This window comes from Cryptomeria japonica, chromosome 8 (genome assembly GCF_030272615.1).
Source record: "Cryptomeria japonica chromosome 8, Sugi_1.0, whole genome shotgun sequence".
Taxonomy (NCBI): Eukaryota; Viridiplantae; Streptophyta; class Pinopsida; order Cupressales; family Cupressaceae; genus Cryptomeria; species Cryptomeria japonica.
The window spans coordinates 736371646-736393341 of record NC_081412.1 but is presented as its reverse complement, the minus strand read 5'-3'; positions in this window follow the sequence as shown (position 1 = coordinate 736393341).

The window sequence follows — 21696 nt, the reverse complement described above, 5'->3', positions numbered from 1 at the left end:
GCAAATTGAACTTCGCTTCACACTCCTTCGGTTACAAAAATACCACTTTGCGTTCTTCACTCCTTCAACAGATGACAACTTTAGATTCTTCTCCAGATTTTTGATAAACTCTTTGAATCATAGTGTAAATTGCTTTCCTTCGCTCTACACTTGAAAAACTTCTTTGCTTGAAATATGATAGTGAGAAATGATTTGAAAAATCCTTTTAAACAGGTTCCTCACCTACCATAATTAATGCTCCACCATTAGGGCGTAAACCCTGATTTGCCTTTTACCATTTCCGGTCTTCTACCATATGACAGGTATCACACACCAGTTAAGGTCTTTTACTGGTGTAAACCAAGGGTTCTAAGAATTTCACCATTTACTCCCCCTAAGCTTTTCTGATGCTTAGTTTGCCGATTCCGTGATTTCCACACTAGGTGCGAAAATCGGTTCTTCTTGCAACATTGCTAGTTTCTTCTTCCAGGTTTTGTTCATATCCGCTTGAATAGTTTCAGCATTAATCGTTCCTTCCGGAGTGACTAGTATATCATCCGATATACTCTTTCTACTTCTGCAGAATCTCATTGAATGACTCAATTTGTTGCAATGATAGCAAACCATTCTAGGTGCTCTCCAAGGTCCATTATTCATGTTTTTATTCTTCTTTCTGCATGTTGCAGCAGTGTGCCCATGACCATGGCAAATCCAACTATTTTCTCTCCATCCAGTTGCCGCTTGATAGCCACCACTTCCTGACTGATGATAAAGGCATTAAATCGGTTGGGGTTCCAGTTCACAAAAGATTCCAGACCAACTCCTTGAGTCCTCTGAGGACATCTTCCAATGTTGTTCATGATAGACCTACATTTAGATGCTCTATGCCCAAACTTGTTGCATGCATAACAATTACCATTGAACTTATTGGATCTAGGTACATTGTTTATAAAGTAAGGAAAATTATTATAGGCTTTGCTCCTACATACATTGGCAGTATGTCCTTCTTTAAGATAAATAAAGAAAACAGGTTTGAAGTTTTGCTTACCTTTACCTTTGAATGTCAGTTGATTCTTTGATACTTCAGTATTTACACCTGAGGTATCACCTTCCTCATGACCAGAGAAACTAGTCCATTGGTATTCTTCACCAGTTTGGCCGATTCAAGCTTTTACTCTAGCTTAACAATACTCTTGTTGAACTTAGGAAGTATTTACTTTGACTCAGAGAGTTCTTTGGAAATAGTAGCATTTGTCTCCATCAAGTTTGCATTCTGAGAGATGACTATGTTCAGCTCATCTTGTACTTCTTCTTTTTCCATTCTACTCTCATGAAGGTGAGCAATAAGTGCACTAATCTCTTGCTTCAACTTGGAGATCTCATGATCTTTGTCTTTCACCAGATCTTCAACTTTCCTCTGGTTCTCAAGCTCTTGACACATTTGGATAGTCTATCCTTCCAACTCCTTTCTTAGGTTGGAGTTTGATTCATTCAGTTTTTCTACTTCTTGAATTAGGGCTTCCATATCTGCTTCATCAGAAGAACTATTTTCAGATAGCTCCATTAGTTTTTCAGCATGTTCTCTCCTTTTTGCCTGAGAGGCCTTGTACTTGACCATAAGATCATCATAGGCTTGCTCAGACTAAATGAGTTGGTGAGTAAGGTCCTTCATAGTGTATTCCCCCATATCTCTTTCTAAGTGGTTAGAATTATAGAAAGATTGGCTCAAATACCAATTGATGAATACTACGAGGGGGGGGGGGGTGAATTAGTATACCAAAAAATACTGTATTTAAACACTTAAACAATCTAGTGATAAACTGGTAGAATAGTTTAGTAGACAAACCGGTTAACACACATGCAAACTAAAATGCAAATAAGACATTCACCCACAGGAGTAATAACACCATAACACAAGGTATTTGACGTGGAAACCCAAATGGGAAAAACCACGGTGAGATGCAACTCACAAGTAACTATTTGCAGAATAGGAACTAGACTGGTTAAGGTCAAACCGGTTAAGGTCATACAATGTTCTTTACCAAAACAAATCATGTTAGGAATCTCAATCTTTGTTAGGAGATAAGTATGATCAAAGACTACCTTGCTAGAGGATTTTGGATCCACAGATGTGAACCACCTTGTTAGAGGATTTACAGAAGGCTTTGTGGGCCTACCCTGTTAAGGGCTTCAGACTTGTCAAAGATGTGAATAATCAGCAAGTGATTGATCTAGCAAATAGCATAGATTGCTTGGTTAGATCCACTATGGCTCATAGCTAATGCATTTTAGCATTACTTCAGTCTTCAGTAACTCACACTTAGTTACAACTCACAAAAATTTGATCTTCTCAGTTAAGATCATACTTACAAAAACTCATCAACCACCTTAAACCCTAGCAACCCTTAAAACCCTAGACATGATGTCTTTATAAAGGAATCTGATTTCATGTCGGTCCAATAGGTTTACAATCCAATTTCCTAGGTTCAATGAATCTAGACATACTTGGTAACATGACACAAAAAGTACCGCTAGAGTGTCGGCATTGTCAAACAATCGGTGGATGGTAACTCATCACAAAGTATTACCAGTTCATACAAAATACCGGTTGCTGGTTTGACAAAAACGAAGACTAGGAAATATGTGCTTTGCGACTTTGATCCCTCGTACCGCTTGAGATCCACAAACTGCTTGGGGTCAAGATACCGCTTCAGACCGGTAAACACATTCTACAAAACACCGATAGTCTAAAGACTATAAAGCATCATACCGGTTGGAACAAATGTCAGTTGAGCTTTTAACTCATACATATAAAAATGATCTTAATACAAGTGTGTCTCCATCAATGACAATCACAACATAATCATAAAAAATGCTAACAAATGTAATTGGAACTAAATGGGTATTAAGAAATAAACTTAATCAAGATTGTAAGGTAATCAGAGACAAAGCAAGATTATTGTGTAAAGGATATTCACAGAAAGAGGGAATTGACTACTATATACACCTAAAATTGGCTATGAGCAATTAAATAAATATTTAATATTTATTTATTAATTATTTGTCTTTTAAATAGTTAATTTAAAAAGATTAATTTATTTAATTCATTTTTGTGTATTTCTATTAATTAATTCATCTATCTTATTCCTCTAATTAATTAAATATCTAATATTTAATTATCCTATTCTTCTAATTAATTAAATATCTAATATTTAATTATTCCTCTTACCAAGTTAATTAAATATCTAATGTTTAATTATCTTCCTCCAATCAATTAAATATCTAATATTTAATGTTTATTCTCCTATCCTATAGTCTCAAATATTAAATGATTTCCTAAATTATTTAATCCCTTTTCCAACTCATTCTTCCATCTCCACTTCATCTTCCCTTTGCCAACTCATCAAACATGTGGCTAAGGAAATTAATATTTCTTAAATATTAATTTATCATTTATCTCCAACTTCCAAACTTAATGAAAATTGTGTACGTACACATATTTCATAACCATTTCCTATATTCTCTCCAACACCCCTACATCTTAGGAAGGACTTGAGGCCACTTGTCCTACCATGCCTAAATTTCCTCCAACCATCCCTAGATTCTCTTAGTCAGCAACCCAGTCAAGGTGAGATGAGTGACACTTGTCTTCTCCTTCCCCCTTTCTCTCAACCTTCACCTTTTCTCATAGCCATCCAAATCTGTAGATCTAATCATGACTGTTGATCTGAGCCACATCATCTAATCCTCTCAAGGTCTATAAAATCAAGAGCTTCAGTTGAGAGAGTTAATCTTCAAATTAGACTTCAAGAGGCTTCAAGTGCATTTTGCAAGCTAATCATATGCATCTGTGAGTTTTAGTTTTGAAGCAAATAGCAATTATCATATAGAATTTTAGCATAATCATTTAGCATAATCATGTAGCATTTTCATATCATAGTATCAGTTAACTACAAGTTATCAGTCCATTCTTCATATGCCATCTTGGAAGCCAATAGTGCATTGTCTGAGAGCACACTATCTGTAACCAGGAACAGTGGAGTTAGGACACAATGAGACATAAGTCATGAAGGTAATATTATATTTTATTTCATATGTATTTCATGTACTTTCATTAGTTGAATTTGGATTTCCTATAGCATTTCCATTGGTATTTTGTGAAACTAACTTATTACAGGTAACATTTTGAGGATGAAATTCAAGCTCACACATTTTGGCACCCACTGTGGGGCTCGAACCTCACATATATCTTTAAAAATCTCAAAAAATAAAATTAACACATCTTTGTAATGTAGATTCACGCATGTGTGAATTCTGACAGTGCTTTTGTTTGATAGGTTAGCGCATTTGCATCATAGGTTAACGCATATGTCATGCAGGTTAGCACTTTTGTCTGAAAAACTACGCATTTGTATCATAGGTTAGTGCATATGTCATATAGGTTAGTTCTTTTGTCTTAAATTCTACGCATTCACATAACAGGTTCGTGCATTTGCATCATAGGTTAGCGCATATGTCAAAGAAATCATGCTTTTGTATCAACAGAGCAACGCTTTTTTAGTCTAAGTTAGTGCTTTTGATCTGCAGTTTAGCGCTTTTGAATAGAAAGATAGCGCATATGTTAAGTTAGTGCTTCTATTTATAAAATTAACAAAATTTTCTTGCATGTTCGAATGTCTAAAAAAAGAAATTTTTTAGATTACTAACATGTGTATGCAGGATGACATTTAAGGCAAATTTTATGCATTTTATCATCTACCTAGTTAAAAGTCTTCAGTTGGGAAGTAATATATCATATCTTGTTCATCTAGTTTAACTAAGAGGATGAATTAACAGCATGCAACTTGCATTTTGGTATTTTCTCTAGAAATAGTTGCATATAGACTTTTAAAAGTGCTAAAATGAACACCATGTTTGTTGGAGCAACATCTCCAAATAGGATTTAGCCAACAATTGCTTTGAAATGATTAAAAATAACACTTATATTTTGTGTCTCGAAAGTGGTAGGTATATGCTCTGCCCTTAATTGGGTGACCAAAAAGCCAAACCCACTCTTTTACACTTTATTTACTTTCAAGCAATTAAAAACCTTTTAGAGGGCCTGCCTTCCCGAGCTGCCTTGAGGGGGCCAGTGAGAGGGGAACGACCTAAAGTGGAAACGGGCTAATACTGATTCCTTCCAATCCACTATAAATAAATTGTGTTTGTGATGAAAGTCTCAAACAACATGTGCTGATAAGTTCATACCGACACTATGTTTCCCCATAAACCCTATGGAGCATAACCTCTATAGGCTGGGAACCTTTTGTATTTACAGAGCTGAAAGTGTCGCATGTATGGCCACATGACCAGAAGCCTTTCATAGAAACCACATGTACTAGTTGCCAAAATCCTTGTAGTTGTTGGTGCAGGAGGTCGGACCTTTGAAGCGGCTCACATACATACGGTTCCTAGTAGAGATATAAAGTTTGCCATGGGGAGATTTCATGAAAACTGGTGCTTGGCTGCCCCGAAGAAGTGAGTACTAAGGGTGGAGCCAGTGGGGTCAAGCATCTAAATATCCACTTTGAATAGCGTAGCCTCAAGGGAAACTCCATGTGAGATTCAACAACTATTGTCTCAGCTTGCCATAGGGATTTGTACTTGTTTGTGCATTTTATTTATTAAACATTGTGTCTTCTATGTCTGTAGCATGTTCCAAATGGTCAAAAATTGAAGAAAATTATCATCTACAAGTGAGAAAAAATTCAACAAATTGCTGAAAAAGTTTGATAAAAAAGGGTAATATAAAAGCTTTCTAACACCAGATCAAAATCAAAGTGTTAAAACATCAATGTCAAAATAATTCTTGAAGTAGGTTTGTCTCTAAACCATCATGTATTTTCAAACTAGCTCAAACAACTAGGTTACTAATTTAATAGGTTATACTCAAAAGGTTTTGTACACATCAACATTTAACAAGCTATCGATTCAACCATCTTAAGTGCAAAAATCAACATCTTTGTCAAGTTTCTCATCAGGATACTCAAATCCTCTATCACGAAGCTTGATCAAATCTATACTAGGTTCCTAATCTTGGATATATCTTTCCTATTTTGAATCTAGGTTATATCAAAACCAAAATTGCACCAACTTTGGAATCAAACAAACTTGTGAATTGTTAAATGCTTATATGACTTTTAAGTATCACCTTAAGAAAACAAAACCCAGTTATAAAGCTACTCAGAAAAGGATAAAATTCTTGTATATCAATCACAAGATCTTATTGAAACATAGGACATTCTTACACCATTTTCGTCACTATTTACGTGGCTGCGGTACAAAATTTGATAGTGAAACTTTACAAAGATGTGCCTTTCAACAAAGAGACACTTTATCCCAATGAAAAAACAATAGTGGTAAGATCAACAAATCATATCTTCCTAAACCAATAATCACCTATTGACTTTGTCCTTTGAAACTTTCAACAACTTTGAAATAAACACATGCTAGTTTGGACTAGAGCCCAATACGAACAACTTAGAAAACAACAAAAAGTGGAGGAAGAAGATATTCCCATATTCCACACTCTTGGATTTATCATTGTTGACGAAGAAGCAGTCAATAGCACCATTAGGGACCTTGAACAAGATTTCAAATTTGATAGGCTAATGGAAAAATTGTTGGCAAAACAAAAAGAAAAATATCTCTTGATGTTGGCAAAATCTGGAGCTAAACTACCACAAGAATTTAACATGGAAAACTTGAAACAAGATGCAGAGAAAAGTAACACCCAAAACACAGACGAGCAAAATAATGAAGATGTGAACAAAGAAAGTAATAGAAAAGACCGTAGTGACAAAAAGACTCATGAAGAAACAAGAAGAAACTATGCAGATAATCCCTTATCAAACCTTACTCAACAAGTACAAACTCTTCAACAAAAAATACAAGACATGCAAAATGGGACAAGCTCCAAGAAATATTCATTAGAAGATATATGCCCATATCCTTTTGATAAAAACCTAAATATGATACCATTTCCACAACATTGCGAGATTCCTAAATATGACAAATATGATGGAAGATCTGATCCTCAAGATCACATTAGAGAGTTTTGTACTATGAGCATGGAATTTTCTCATGATGAAACTTACCTTATGCGTCTTTTTCCTAGGAGTTTAAATGGACAATCAATGGAGTGGTTTTCAAGATTACCATCTGGAATCAAATCCTTTGAAGAAATTGTGAATAAGTTTATTTCACAATATTCCTACAATATAAGGAATGAAATAACAATGCTAGATCTTTGCAATGTTAAACTAAAGAATGATGAATCCTTTATGATTTTCTTACAATGATGGAAACACATGTTTAATAGGTATCCCCGAGATGTACCTGATCAAGAAAAAATGGACATATTCATTGATAATCTTATCAGTGAAATGAGTTATCAACTAAGGATGCAATGTCCTTCCTCTTTTCCAAAAATGATAGAGAATGGACTAAAAATAGAGAATGCAATGGTAAAGAAAGGAGAACTAAAACTTTACAATAATTTATACAACAACAACAACAATGGGTTAGGAATGTCAACAATGAAGGGAATGACAATAATAGTAATACAAAACAACAACAACCAATTTTCAATCTATCAAGTCAAAACTTAAGCAATAACAATCTAGAAAACAACAAAGCTAAGTCCTTTTTCTCCAATCCTCGAAGAAAACTCACAAACATTGGAGAATCTTTAGAATCAACTCTAAAAACTTTACTTGCTAATAAATTGATTGTTTTGCCGGAAACAAGAAACTATGAACCACCAGTCAAGCCCAATTGGTGGAATGACAATCATTTTTGCAACTATCATCAAAATAAAGGACACCTAACAAATGATTGTCAGAGATTGAAACAACTTATCCAAGATCTAATTGATAATGGAACCATTACAGTGGATAGCCATAAAATGAACGAATCACACTTGGCTTTCAAAACTCCACTCCCTAATTATGACAAAGGTGAATCATCCCAATTAAAAGGTGACAAAGGAAAAACCAAAGTGAATTACACTTATACATACGATGATGTGGTAAATGTAATCATTGTTAACAAAAATTCATCTTCAAAACCAATCAATGTTATCACGAGAAGCAAAGCAAAGGTTACCTTTCCAGGTGTAGCAAAAGATCCAACACCCAATCCACAACAATACAATTTATTGGAGCAATTACAACGAATACTCGCTCAAATATCAATTCTGGAACTTCTCAAGATTTCACCTATGCATAAGGAGATTTTGGAGAAAGCTTTAGTGGAAACAATAGTTTCAAAAGATTTGGATATAGATCAGTTCCAAAATATGGTAGGACACCTCATAGCTCCTCATTGCTTATCATTTTCTGAAAATGATGATGCATCCTTGCAACATCCTCACAATGCTCCCTTACATGTTGAAGTCTCCATAAATAAAACTCGTGTCAAACATGTGCTCATCGATGGAGGAGCTAGATTGAACATTTGTGCATTAAGTTTGATAAAAGCTTTGGGATATTTAGAGAATGCAGTAGACCCGAAAAAGAAAATAACCATCAAGGCTTATGATGAAGCAAAACATTCTTCTAAAGGAACTGTTGTGCTACCAATAAAGATAGGACCTGTGGAAAAGGATACATTGTGTCAAGTTTTAGATTTGAACCTCTCCTACAACATTCTTCTGGGAAGACCATGGATTCACAAGATACAACTAGTTCCTTCTACATACCATCAATGTGTAAAATTTCCTCATGAAGGAAAAGAAATCACTATAATTGCAGATTCAAGTCAATATTGCAATAATTTTAAGCCAAGACAAGATACAAGAGTTCAACATAATAGAGAATCGATATATCCTACTAAAGAAATTCAAGCAAAGCTATGGGAAACTTTTGAAGAAAAGCTCAAATTAAATGATGAAGGAATGGGAAAATATTCTTTGCAAAATTTTCCACTTTCCCCTAAGTCATATGGAAAGCTTATAGATATTCAATCAAAGACATTAGGAAAATCAAAACATATGTTTAAAGGAACCTTTGTTAGTACTAGAACTCTTGAAGAGGAAAATGAAGACAAAGACATTCTTGGTTGGTTATACAAAGATGAAGACAAAACTATAGCAACAGCAACAAAAGTCAATATTCCCATTAAATAATATGGCAAAGGATATGAAATCATGCAAAAGATGGGATATGAAGGAAAAGGACCAATTGGTAAGCAACATCAAGGTATTTCAGAACCCATTTGTCCACACTCACAATATACAAAAGATAAATTCGGGCTAGGATATCTGAAGTCTAATCAAAAGCAACATAATCATCAACAACAAAAATGGAGAAATAAATTAGTTTCTAAAGAAGAAAATTGGCAAGAAAAGCTACATCAAGAGGCTGAAATAGTAACCAGTAAACAAAAGAAGCAAGAAGAATGTGAAAAGAAAGAGGAGGAGATCATCATTCAAGGTGAAGAAAAATCTTGTCAACAAGTTTTGAAAATACAAACAAAGGCAAAATCTTCACAAGATATTCTAGAAGCAGTAAAAATAGACATAGCAGGAATTAGAGAACTCTTCACACCATACGACATTCCAGTATGGTATAGTGGAGTAATCTTGTATCAAGATTTAGAAATAGACTCCAATGAATATGAATGGAGTCCAGATGTCTTATCCCCTACATCAAGTAAAGAACATAATGAAGGTCAAGTAGCTATCACGAAATAAGACTTGTCTATAGCAAAACAAAAGATGAAGTTAGAAAGAAGGCAAGAAAAACTCAGAATTTAGAGAAAAGAGGTGTATGCAAAAAGAAAAGGGGATGACAAAGATAGAGAAGCAATGCCACAAGAAGTAAAAACAAAGATCAGATATGCAAGAACCATAGAAGAACTAAGAGATAGTCAAGTTGGATTTACTATTAGTCCAGAAGAAGTTGAGTTTAAAAGGAGACAAAATCCATTAAAAGAATCTACTTCATCATGTGCACAGAAATGTCAACTTCTAAATGCGATTGAGGTCAATCAAGAAGGAATTTACATTATCAAAGATTTGTGTGTGGATATAATCCATTCGTTTAAGGGACAAACATCAGTTGAAAGATCACTTGAGTGTGAACTACAAAATCCTAATATTAATCTTGTTAAGACTAATTCGGAAATGCTTGAGAAAGACAATTCTCAAAAACATTTAATCTATGACAATACCTATTCTACACCAAGCTATGATCAATATGTCATGAGCATTAAAACACCTAATGATGACAGTGATTATGATTTACCCTTGCTGCATCTTGAACTAATTGATTGGGATAATTTAGACAACCCTGAACTAAATGTCTTTTCCAATGATCATGACTTAACTGTGTACCTTAACATTGATGAACCCATCCATCCTAAGATATCTTCCATTGCAAAATCAAGTGATGTTTCTCATAGTCAGGAGAATGCCAAGCTTTCTAGTCACAAAAACAAAATAAAACAAGGAAAGAGACCTATTGTTGAAAATCATTTCATGGCAACATTAGATCAATCAAAAGAGAAAACAAAGGGCATATCTGATAGTGAAAACCTCCTACAAGTGTCAGAAGATGGAAAGTTTAACATTTTTCCTGCCTATTTTCAAGAGAGATCTATTATCCTGATAGAACCAATAGAAGCAGTAAACATTGATACATCAAAAGATCCTAAAATACTTCATTTTGCTGCCTCATTATCAAAAAGAGAGAGGAAAGAGTACATGGAATTCTTTCAGCAAAGACAAATAAAATTTTCTTGGTCTTATGCAAATATGCCAGGACTTAACCCAGATCTTATCATGCATCATCTTAATATGGATTTAAATCAAAACCTATTAAGAAGAAGCTAAGAAAGATGCATCCACATATTTCTCTCCTTGTCAAAACCGAGCTCAAGAAACTATTAGAAGTGGGTTTCATAAGACTAGTTGCTTATCCAAAATGGGTCTCAAGTATTGTACCAATATCAAAGCCAAACAAAAGCATAAGAGTCTGTACACATTTCAGAGATTTGAATAAAGCATGTCCAAAAGATGATTTCCCACTACCAAACATTGATATCATAGTGGATTTATCAATAGGACACGAGATGTTTTCATTAATGGATGGCTTCTCAGGATATAATCAAATAAGAATTGCACCTAAAGATCAAGAGAAGACAACTTTCACCTGTGCATGGGGAACATACTGTTGGAATGTTATGCCATTTGGGCTTAAGAATGTAGGAACAACTTATCAAAGGGCTATGATGACAATTTTTCATGACATGATGCATACATTCATGGAAGATTATGTCGATGACATACTTGCAAAATCTCACACAAGAAAAGAACATTTGAACATTTTAAGCAAGATTTTTGGCAGGCTGGAAAGATATCAATTGAGGTTAAATCCAAAGAAATGTGCATTTGGAGTAACCTCTAGAAAGCTCCTTGGATACATTATATCAGCTCGTGGCATCGATGAAGATCCTAGAAAAGTTAAAGCTATCATGGAGATGGAGTCACCCAAGGACATAAGTCAATTCTGATCTTTACAAGGAAGGTTGCAATCAATCAGGCGATTTGTTTCTCAATTAGCTGATAGATGTCTTCCATTTACCCATCTTCTAAATAAAATTTTTCCATTCAAATGGGATATAAAATGTGAAGAAGCTTTCTTGCAAATAAAAGAGTATCTTATGAGTCCTCCAGTACTGATATCCCCAACCAAGGGGAAACCATTGTTACTCTATGTCTCAGCAACAAGTGTATCATTAGGCGCTCTCCTAGCTCAACATGATGATGAAGGAAAAGAATGAGTAGTTTATCATATCAGCAAAACGCTTGTTGGCTATGAGTTAAATTATTCCTCAATTGAAAAGATATGTCTAGCAGTTGTCTTTGCAAGCCAGAAGCTATGAAATTATATGTTGATTCATTCTATAAAACTAATAGCAAAGATAGATCCTCTCAAATATCTATTGAGCAAGTCAACATTGACAGGGAGATTAGCCAAATGGGTTATGATACTGAGTGAATTTGACATAGAATATGTTGACCGGAAAGCTATCAAGGGACAAGTCATCACTGATCAATTAACTGATGCACCTCTACATAATAACATGACTTTGCACATCAAATTTCCTGATGCAGATATCTTGACAGTAAGTACACACTTTTAGGAATTGTACTTTGATGGTTCTTATACTCAATATGGATCAGGTGCAGGAATCTTTTTCATCACATCTCAAGGACACACAATTCTGAAATCATATAGACAGCGATTTCCATGCACCAATAATATTGTAGAGTATGAAGCATTGACTATAGGGCTTAAAATGTCCATTGAATGGAATGTCAAAGAACTACATGTCTATGGTGATTCACAACTTGTCATAAATCAAATAAATGATGAATATCAAACAAAGGATGATAAGCTTATGCCATACAAACAGCTAGTGGAGGAATTTAAAGGACACTTTACAGAAATCACATTCACCCAGATTCCCAGAAATGAGAATAAAGCAGTAGATGCGATGGCTACAATAGCATCTCTCTTGCAAAATAAAGAGAATCAACAATGTTACGAATTTCTCGTGGAAGATATCTTAACCCCTACCATCCAATCCCAGCATACCTATCGAATTTTCCATATATCAGGAACCAGTGGATCCTTATACAGTCAAACCTACCAATATTTAAAAGATCATATCCTTCCTCTGGAATTATCTCATAATCAATAAAGAAAATTTATCCGTCAGTCTTCTTGCTATACCATTATTGTTGATATCCTATATAGGCATGGTCTAGATGGTACATTATTGAGATGTCTTGAAAAAGATGAATTTGAGAGAGTTCTTAATGACATTAATGTGGGTATTTGTGGTACACACTCAAGTGGTTTAACATTGGATAAGAAACTTATTCGTATGGGTTACTTTTGGCCTTCTATGGAAAGAGATTCATTCACCTATGCTAAAAAATATAAACAATGTCAGATCCATGGAAATCTAATCCATGCGCCAGCACAAGAGTTATATCCTATGAAGGGATCATGGCCATTTTCATAGTGTGGCCTTGATTTGGTAGGAAAGATCAATCCCTCATCTTCTAATGGACATAAGTTCATTCTGATAGTTGCTAAATATTTTACTAAGTGGATTGAAGCAGTTCCTTTAACAACAGTGACAAGAAAACAAATATCATCATTCATCTTGAATTATATAATCTATCGCTATGGCGTTCCTATGACCATTATCATTGATAATGGAAGACCATTAAAAAATAAAGATGTGAAAGAGCTATGTGAACAGTTTCATATACAACATAGGTTCTCTACTCTATATTATCCACAAGGTAATGGTCAAGCAGAGGCATCAAACAAAACTATCTTGAAAATCTTGAAGAAAATAGTCAATGAAGCTGGAAAAGACTAGCACATTAAGTTAAATCCTTCTCTTTGGGCATACCGAAATAGCATCCGCACTCCAACAGGGGAAACTCCATATTGTTTGGTCTATGTATCAGAAGCTATATTACCTATAGAAATAGAGATACCTTCTCTATGTGTATCCTTGCACGGTCTTATACCAGAAGAAGAACAACAAGTCTCTTGACTCCAAGAACTAGAACTGATTCAGAAATGTCGCCAAAATGCAACAGAACATTTGAAAGTATACCAACAAAGAATGGCAAGAATCTATAACCACAGAGTCAAACCGTGTATTTTCTAGATTGGAGATATAGTTCTAAGGGAGAATCCAAGAAATCAACAAGACCGAGAAAAGAAAGGAAAATTTGAACCAAATTGGCTAGGACCTTTTGTCATAGTAGCAACATATGGATTAGGAGCATACAAGTTATCTACTCCTAAAGGTGATTGGTTTGATGAACCTATTAATTATATCCATCTCAAGAAATTCTATGCTTGAGATACAAAGTCCTGAAAAAAAAATTAAAAAATGCAATAAATTCAGATAGTGAAAACTTGGTAAACAGGTGCTATCTAAAAAAGTGAGTTCCTCCATCTATGAGATCGCTTTTCCCACCAATCCATTCCATCCTATCACTTCCATCTATCCTATCTCATCCATTCCATCTTTCGCATCCATTGCTCTGAACCATTTCATAGGAAATAAGCAGCTTACCAACAATTATCAATATTTGACATGTTAGGCCCAATATGGAAAGCTAATGTACTGAGAGGGGAGGGGTGAATCAGTACTTCAAATATTTTCTTCAGCAATAACTTTACTATTAAGCATAAACCAAAAACTGCTATAACATAATATAATGCTAAAACATATAAATAACAATCATACATGATTCACTCCATAACACATATATTTTGGTTACGCAGAAACTCCTTGTTAGAGAGAAAAACTGCGGTGGGGATGGCACCCACAACTTCACTACTACAATAATAAAGGTTGCTTAGTTAGAGCCACATGTTTAGCTATTTCTGATAGCTTACCCTATTAGGAGTATCAAGATCTTTAGATCTACCTTGTTGAAGGATTTTACAACACTTAAACTAAATGTTGCACCTGGTTAAAGGCTTTACAATTTATAGACTTTGTTAGAGTCTTTTACCTTGTTAAAGGTTTCTCTTACAACTCAAAATATTACAATCAAATCTTACAAAATATCTGCAACTTCACATCTGAAATGTTATAGCAGATTCTCTGTGCTCAAAATGAAATTACCTTGTTTATAGCATACCTCGATAAATCATAAATTAACTCGGTAAACCCTTTTGTTTACTCTATTCCTTGATTGTTCTCTGAAATCCTTCTCAGTGACCTCTGTGTATCTCTGTCAATCGTAATAGTCATAACACTCTGTGCTTTCCCATGATTTTGCTTTTCACATATGTCTCTTGCTTCACACACATTTGATCCTCAATTCATGTTGTATAAATAGATCTCTTGTGGTGGTGATCTTGTTCATGCTTCGATCTTACAAACATGATTCATTAAATGAATAACCATACAAAATTACTTCATTGGATAGATGTCCTGAAAATCATATAGAATCTATAAGTGCAATTTCCAATGTGTTAATGGTTTCTTGTTCCTCGATCTTTGTAACACGTTTCCCATATGTGTCTAGGTTCAATGAATTTGGTAACATGTTTCACTCGGTGTATATTAACTCGGTATACCATCTTTGTTGCTCGGTAGACAGCTCGGTGTATACTAAGCTTGTAACTTGTGACTTTTGTAACCGACTGCTCTATGCTTACCGACTGAATATTTCGGTAGTATTAACCGACTAGAGTATATAGAATGACTTTGGACATAAAACTAATGACAACTTAGTAAATAGTAACAATCTCCCCTTTTGACATTAGTTTTGAAATGTTTGACAAAACTTCTTACAAATTCATAACTCAAAAATCTATACACTTACAAAGTTGATTAAACTGATAGTATATACAATTGTCAATAAACTAGTAACTCAGATATACTCCCCTTATCAATATACTGTACCATAACTCTGATTATGCATGCGCTGTGATCAATATTCTGTATTCACTGCTTGGTTCACTGCTCGGTGATCACTACTCCCCCTATCAAAATTATCTGTTCACTCAAATATACTAATCTGCTTGGTATACTCCTCTTGTATACTCGGTATACTTCTCTTGTATACACTATACTCCCCCTTTTTGACAAACATCAAAACTAGTTACCATTCGGTGGAGGCAACTAGTCAAAAATAGATTTATACTTTGTTCTGGCATTGGTGAGAGTGGCAGAGAGTGCATCCTTGACACTATCCATGAGTGAATTCTGAGCTGTGATATCAGCTAATAGTGAAATCAGACCATCTAAAGTGCTTCCCTCTGGCTGAGTGGATAAGGAGGTACCCTTGTTGATCTATTCTTGGATGGAGGACAAGTGTGGAATGAATATGCTTTGAAGAGTCATAATGTCCATCCTTATTTTGTTCTTTGCATTCCTAAGTTCCAATCATTGAGCTATGAGCGTTTGTAACTTGGTATAGAAATTCTGAATGGAATTTGGCTCAGTGGTCAATTTATTGGAGAGATCGGTGATCTCTTTCTCAATCACTTCTTGAATATCTTTAATAAATAGAGAAAATGTACAGAGTTTCTAAAATAAATAAAGAATGTGCTTGAGTTGAGGGGACAACTCATCAATAAATTTGACAAGTTTCACTTTACCAATAGCAATGGCTCTCTGTACTTCTTCAATCATTTTTGTAGTGAGCTCTTTGTCCTTCAATTTTCTCAGGTATTCAGATGCATCTACTCCAGATGTCTCAATCTTATTTATGAGTTCATCCAGTTGAATATGGATGGCTGCATCTTTTGTCATTGTAGCTTCAGGTAGTATTTCAGTTAAGAGTGCTTTGACCTTCTGAAGTACTTTGTTTTTCTTTTGAATAGCAATTTGTTTCTCTTGTTCTACTTTGGCTTTGCATAGTTCACCGAATTCAATAAGTGCTTGCCCTTTTAATTTGGATATGTCTACATTCAATAACACAATTGGTTTTGACAAATCTAACTTGAAACTATGCTTTTTCATTTTCTTTTCTTTAGCGGATGAGGCTTTCACCGGTTGAACTAATACAATGGCTTAGGAGGCTTGTTCACCCTCGGTCAGTTGCTTGGTAGAGGCAACACTTTTGTCAATTTCTTTAGCTTTAGATGTAGCCTTCGGTGAATCCTTGCTCGGGGTCTCAGTTGTAACATTGTCAGTACTAGAAGGGGATTGAGAAGTTTGTTCCCTGGTGGCCTGAGAAGTAGCTTCTCCTTCTGTAGACTGGTGACCCTCTTTTCCTTGTTCAATATCTTGAGGTCTCTCGGTTGAAACATGTGGACTTATCAGAGGATAGGACTTAACTTGTTCCAAAACTGACTCACTTGATACCAGTTTGGCATAAGCATTCCCTTCTATCATTTCCTATTCCTATTCCTTGGTATCCATGACATCCTCATTAGGTTGTATAGTTTCAGCGGGATCTTGCTCGGTGATATCCACTATTTCAACTTCTTGCTCAATAGTACTCTTGATTCGAAAGATTTCTTGCCACTGTTCTTTTGTTTAATTTTCTACATCAAGATAGAGTCCATTCATCAATTTCAGGGCTCTTTGCTTGACTAGGAAGTTAGTCTGGTAGTTTTTCATGTTATCACTTATTTCATCTATCGACATGTCTGGAAAGAGATGTACCAGACTTCTTTCTCTCATCTGTTTTTCCAAGTCCATGGCATATTTCCACCTGTTATCAATATGTAAATACAATTCTTTTGGAGGAGAATTAGTTACTTCCAATGGGACCAATCAGAATTTCAGAAGAGTGAAGATTACAGCTTCTTCTATTTGTCTCTTTTCTGCATCAGATTTGGAGTCATATTTTACATATCTAAATGCTCCAAATCCACCATATTGTTTCAGACTATTGTAAAAAATTTCAACACTATGTACATCTTCCTTTTTACTCTTAACAATTTGAAATTTACATACATCTTCAGATTCGGTGTCACTGGACTCTTTATTCAAAATGAGTCTCCGAGTAGATTTCTTATAAGTTTTTGTTACCTTTGGAACTGCAACATTTTTCTGTTTCTTGCTTGGTGACACTGCAGATGATCTAGTGTTTGGGTGCTTTACTAAAGGAGTCAATGATACCTATGATGTATCCTATTTCTTCCATTTCAAGATTTTCCCTTTTGGCAACTCAGTGGTCAACGTAATAGCTGCTTCTTGGGCTTCAAATTCTTCCTCAGTGATGACTTGAATGCTCTTGATAGGAGTGGAGGAAGAACCTTCTCCAAATTTCTTCATTAATGCTTTAATCATTTTTGTTGCTTTCCTTGTAGCCTTTGGTACTACAATGCTCATTTTGACTTTTTCTTTAACTTCTTCATATGTACCATATCTGATCTCGATAATATGCCTTGGCAGTGCAAGAAAGGCATCTATTTGCTGCTGTGTAATGTCAAAATCAATCTCATAACCCATAGGCAGCAAAGATTGAGTTCTCAGTTCTACCGCATTGACATAGCAGTAGTCGGTGTCCACTTCAAAACATATATCGTCCTTATATTTTTCCACTAATTGGGGTGGAATCATGTGCCTGTTATGCATCTTTTCCTGAAACTTGCTAAAATAATCATCCATAATCTCATTGAAGTTATCACCTAGCTGTTTGATGAAGTCATTGATTTGATGGGTGATTGGTCGATGTAGCTCCCAAACTACATTACCTATTGATGGAAAGAATTTCTCAAAGTAGAAAAACATGCATACCAAAAGTGATCCAAACTTTAGTGTGTTTGCCGAGTTGTTCTTCTTCAGCTTCCTTATGGTGTTGAGATTTTCAAACAGATTTTTCAACAATACTTTGCATAGATCAATCTTCATACCTTTCTTCACAATTTTATAAGCTAAATCAACATTTGCACATGGTACATTGTTTTCCCTTCCCGATTGAAAGAAACAATAACCTATGACTCTAATTGCAAACTTCAGCTCTGCATCTTGGACATTGTTCAGTTTTAGACCTTTGCAATCAGATTCAACTCCGGTTAAGGTGATCAATTCCTTCTGTGAAATCATTTTCTGAGCTTGGGCATGGTCAAAAATAGGGTAACCGGTGATCAAGTAAATGATTTCCTTGGTGATCTTGAATGGTTGCTCCTCTAACCACATAAAGTCATCATGAACTCTGCTCAAAACAAATAGGTTAGGGCTTCGGTTAATCCCTTGAATTTAATATGTTCAAACTTGCTATCCAGTTTTCCATCGGTACACAATTCATCATATGTGTCCTTGATCTCTATGTGACCTAGTTCCTCAACATGACGCTTAGTGATGAATCTAACATCCTCAACTAATAAAACCCTATCCGGAATGAGTGAAAATGTAGTTTTATCATCCGGTTCAGATGCTACTTTGGGAGGTAGTGAGTATTTCAGTGAGGGCTTCTCAATGTTCTCAACAACAAAGGGTTTCTGAATCTTAGGAGCCATTTCAAACTTTGGATAATCACTAACGAAAGAGCCTTAGGGTTTGAAAACTTTTAACCAATAGATGCTTTCCACTTAGTAAATATAAAATAGTTATTCACAACTGATATGATTGGTTAATGTGTTGTGACTGATATAAATACCTTGAATTTTTCTTTAGAAGAGATTTGATTGCCTTTGAATCGCTTTGCTCTGCTTTTTGAAAACTTGGTAAGTGTAAAATGACCATGCAAAAGCTTTAAGTACACATATTCCCTTATTGGGCTCCATGCAGTTAGGTCAAAAAACATTAAATGCACTCGGTTCCACTAAACCGATTTACCTTCCTTTTTATTCGTTTACCGACTAGCCAGGCTTCCTGCATTTACTGGCTTGATAGGCTTCCTACATTTACTGACTTGACTAGTGCTCCAAAAGACTTTGATAAAATTTCAAACTTGCTAATGCATCTTAGCTATGTAGATTTTGAATTAAGTACATAATAAAATAGGAACTGTTAAGATTTAACCTTAAGAGAATGCAGTCCCTTCATACCTTTACCGATTAATTTGGAATAGATGCACCTAACTTAGTAGGTAAGGTACTTTCTTCATTTGACACAATTTCCTTCTTTTTCCAAATCATCTAGAATTTACTTTTTATTTCTTTAGTATCTCCTCTAGGTTGATCTTTGCAATCTCTAGCCAAGTGTCCAGCTTTGTGACAATGAAAACATACCATACCAACATTTCTCCATGATCTTTGGTTGTTCACTCCAAACCTTATAAAATAGTTGACACTTATATGTCCATATCTTCCACAACATTCACACCATATCCTTGTATTATGATCCCATGGTACTGCAGTATACTGTCGATTAATATTTGTGTGAGTTCGGTAGCTACTAATATTTGCTTGGTGTGCGAACCACATATAGTTTTTCTCCTTAAACCAACACTTCTCGATACTGTGTCCATATCTATTGCAGTTTTTACAAAACCCTTTGAATTTTGCCTTTTGATAATTGCTAGCAGATTTTGTCCTACATTGGTTAGATGTGTGACCATATTTATTGCAATTGTAACAATAACCGTTGGATCTAGTGACATCCGGTTGCTTACCTTTTCTGATTTGGCACATGTTGGCAGTATGTCCTTGTTTTCCACAGTAGTTGCAAATAGGCTTCTTTCCTTTGATGCACTTCTTGTTTCCAACTTGCTTTGATGATTCTCCTCTCTCGATAGTGTGGATTCCCTTCTCTGTAGAGTCTTTTCCTTTGTAATCGAGTCCTGCAACTTTGTTGGGTTTTTTTGTATTCAGTTGCTCATCCAACATCTTTGATGCTTCATAACTCTTCTTCTATGTTTCAAGTTCATCAGTCATCCTTGATACTTCAAGTTTCAATGTTTGACTCTCATCATCTTTCAAATTTGCTTCATGATGTGCATAACCCAATTGATTTGATAGATTTTGTTGAATTCCAGTCAACCTTGTGATTTCATCATTCTTTTCAGATACTAATGCTTCAAGTTGTTGTTTCTCTCTTTCTAGATCTCTTAATTTATCCTTGGCTGTCCTCAATGCATCAAGATTTTCAGTCATTTATGTGCTGAAATGTTCATGTTCTCTTTTCATTGCTTTTAGCTAATCAGTCAATGCTTTGTTCTTTTCTTTCAATGCTCCAATCATTTCTTCAGTCTCTTCAGATATACTGTTCTCAGATGATGTCTCAATTTGTTCCACCAGCTCTTGAGAGTCCTGCAAATCATCAAGCAATCTTCTTCTAACTTTCAGAGACTTTTGCATTTGTTTTTGCATGTCAGCAATCACTTGATTAGCACGATCCAATTCATTTTGAAGATTCACAATTCTTTGAGATTGTTTGTAGGCTTCCATTGATAAGATCTTTCTCTTTAGGCAGTTAAACCCTTTTCCAAGATCCGAGCTCTGATACCAATTGTTAGGCCCAATATGGAAAGCTAATGTACTGAGCGGGGAGGGGTGAATTAGTACTTCAAATCTTTTCTTTAGCAATAACTTTACTGTTAAGCATAAACCAAAAATAGTTCTAACATAATATAATGCTAAAACATATAAATAATAATCATACATGATTCACTCCATAACACATATATTTTGGTTATGCAGAAACTCCTAGTTAGAGAGAAAAACTGCGGTGGGGATGGCACCCACAACTTCACTACTGCAATAATAAAGGTTGCTCGGTTAGAGCTATATGTTTAGCTATTTCTGATAGCTTACCCTGTTAGGAGTATCAAGATCTTTAGATCTACCTTGCTAAAGGATTTTACAACACTTACACTAAATGTTGCACCTGGTTAAAGGCTTTACAATTTATAGACTTTGTTAGAGTCTTTTACCCTGTTAAAGGTTTCTCTTACAACTCAAAATATTACAATCAAAATCTTACAAAATATCTGCAACTTCACATTTGAAATGTTATAGCAGATTCTCTATGCTCAAAATGAAATTACCTTGCTTATAGCATACCTTGGTAAATCATAAATTAACTTGGTAAACCCTTCTATTTACTCTGTTCCTTGACTGTTCTCTGAAATCCTTCTTGGTGACCTTTGTGTATCTCTTTCAATTGTAATAGTCATAACACTATGTGCTTTCCCATGATTTTGCTTTTCACATATGTCTCTTGCTTCACACACAAACACATTTGATCCTCAATTCATGTTGTATAAATAGATCTCTTGTGACGGTG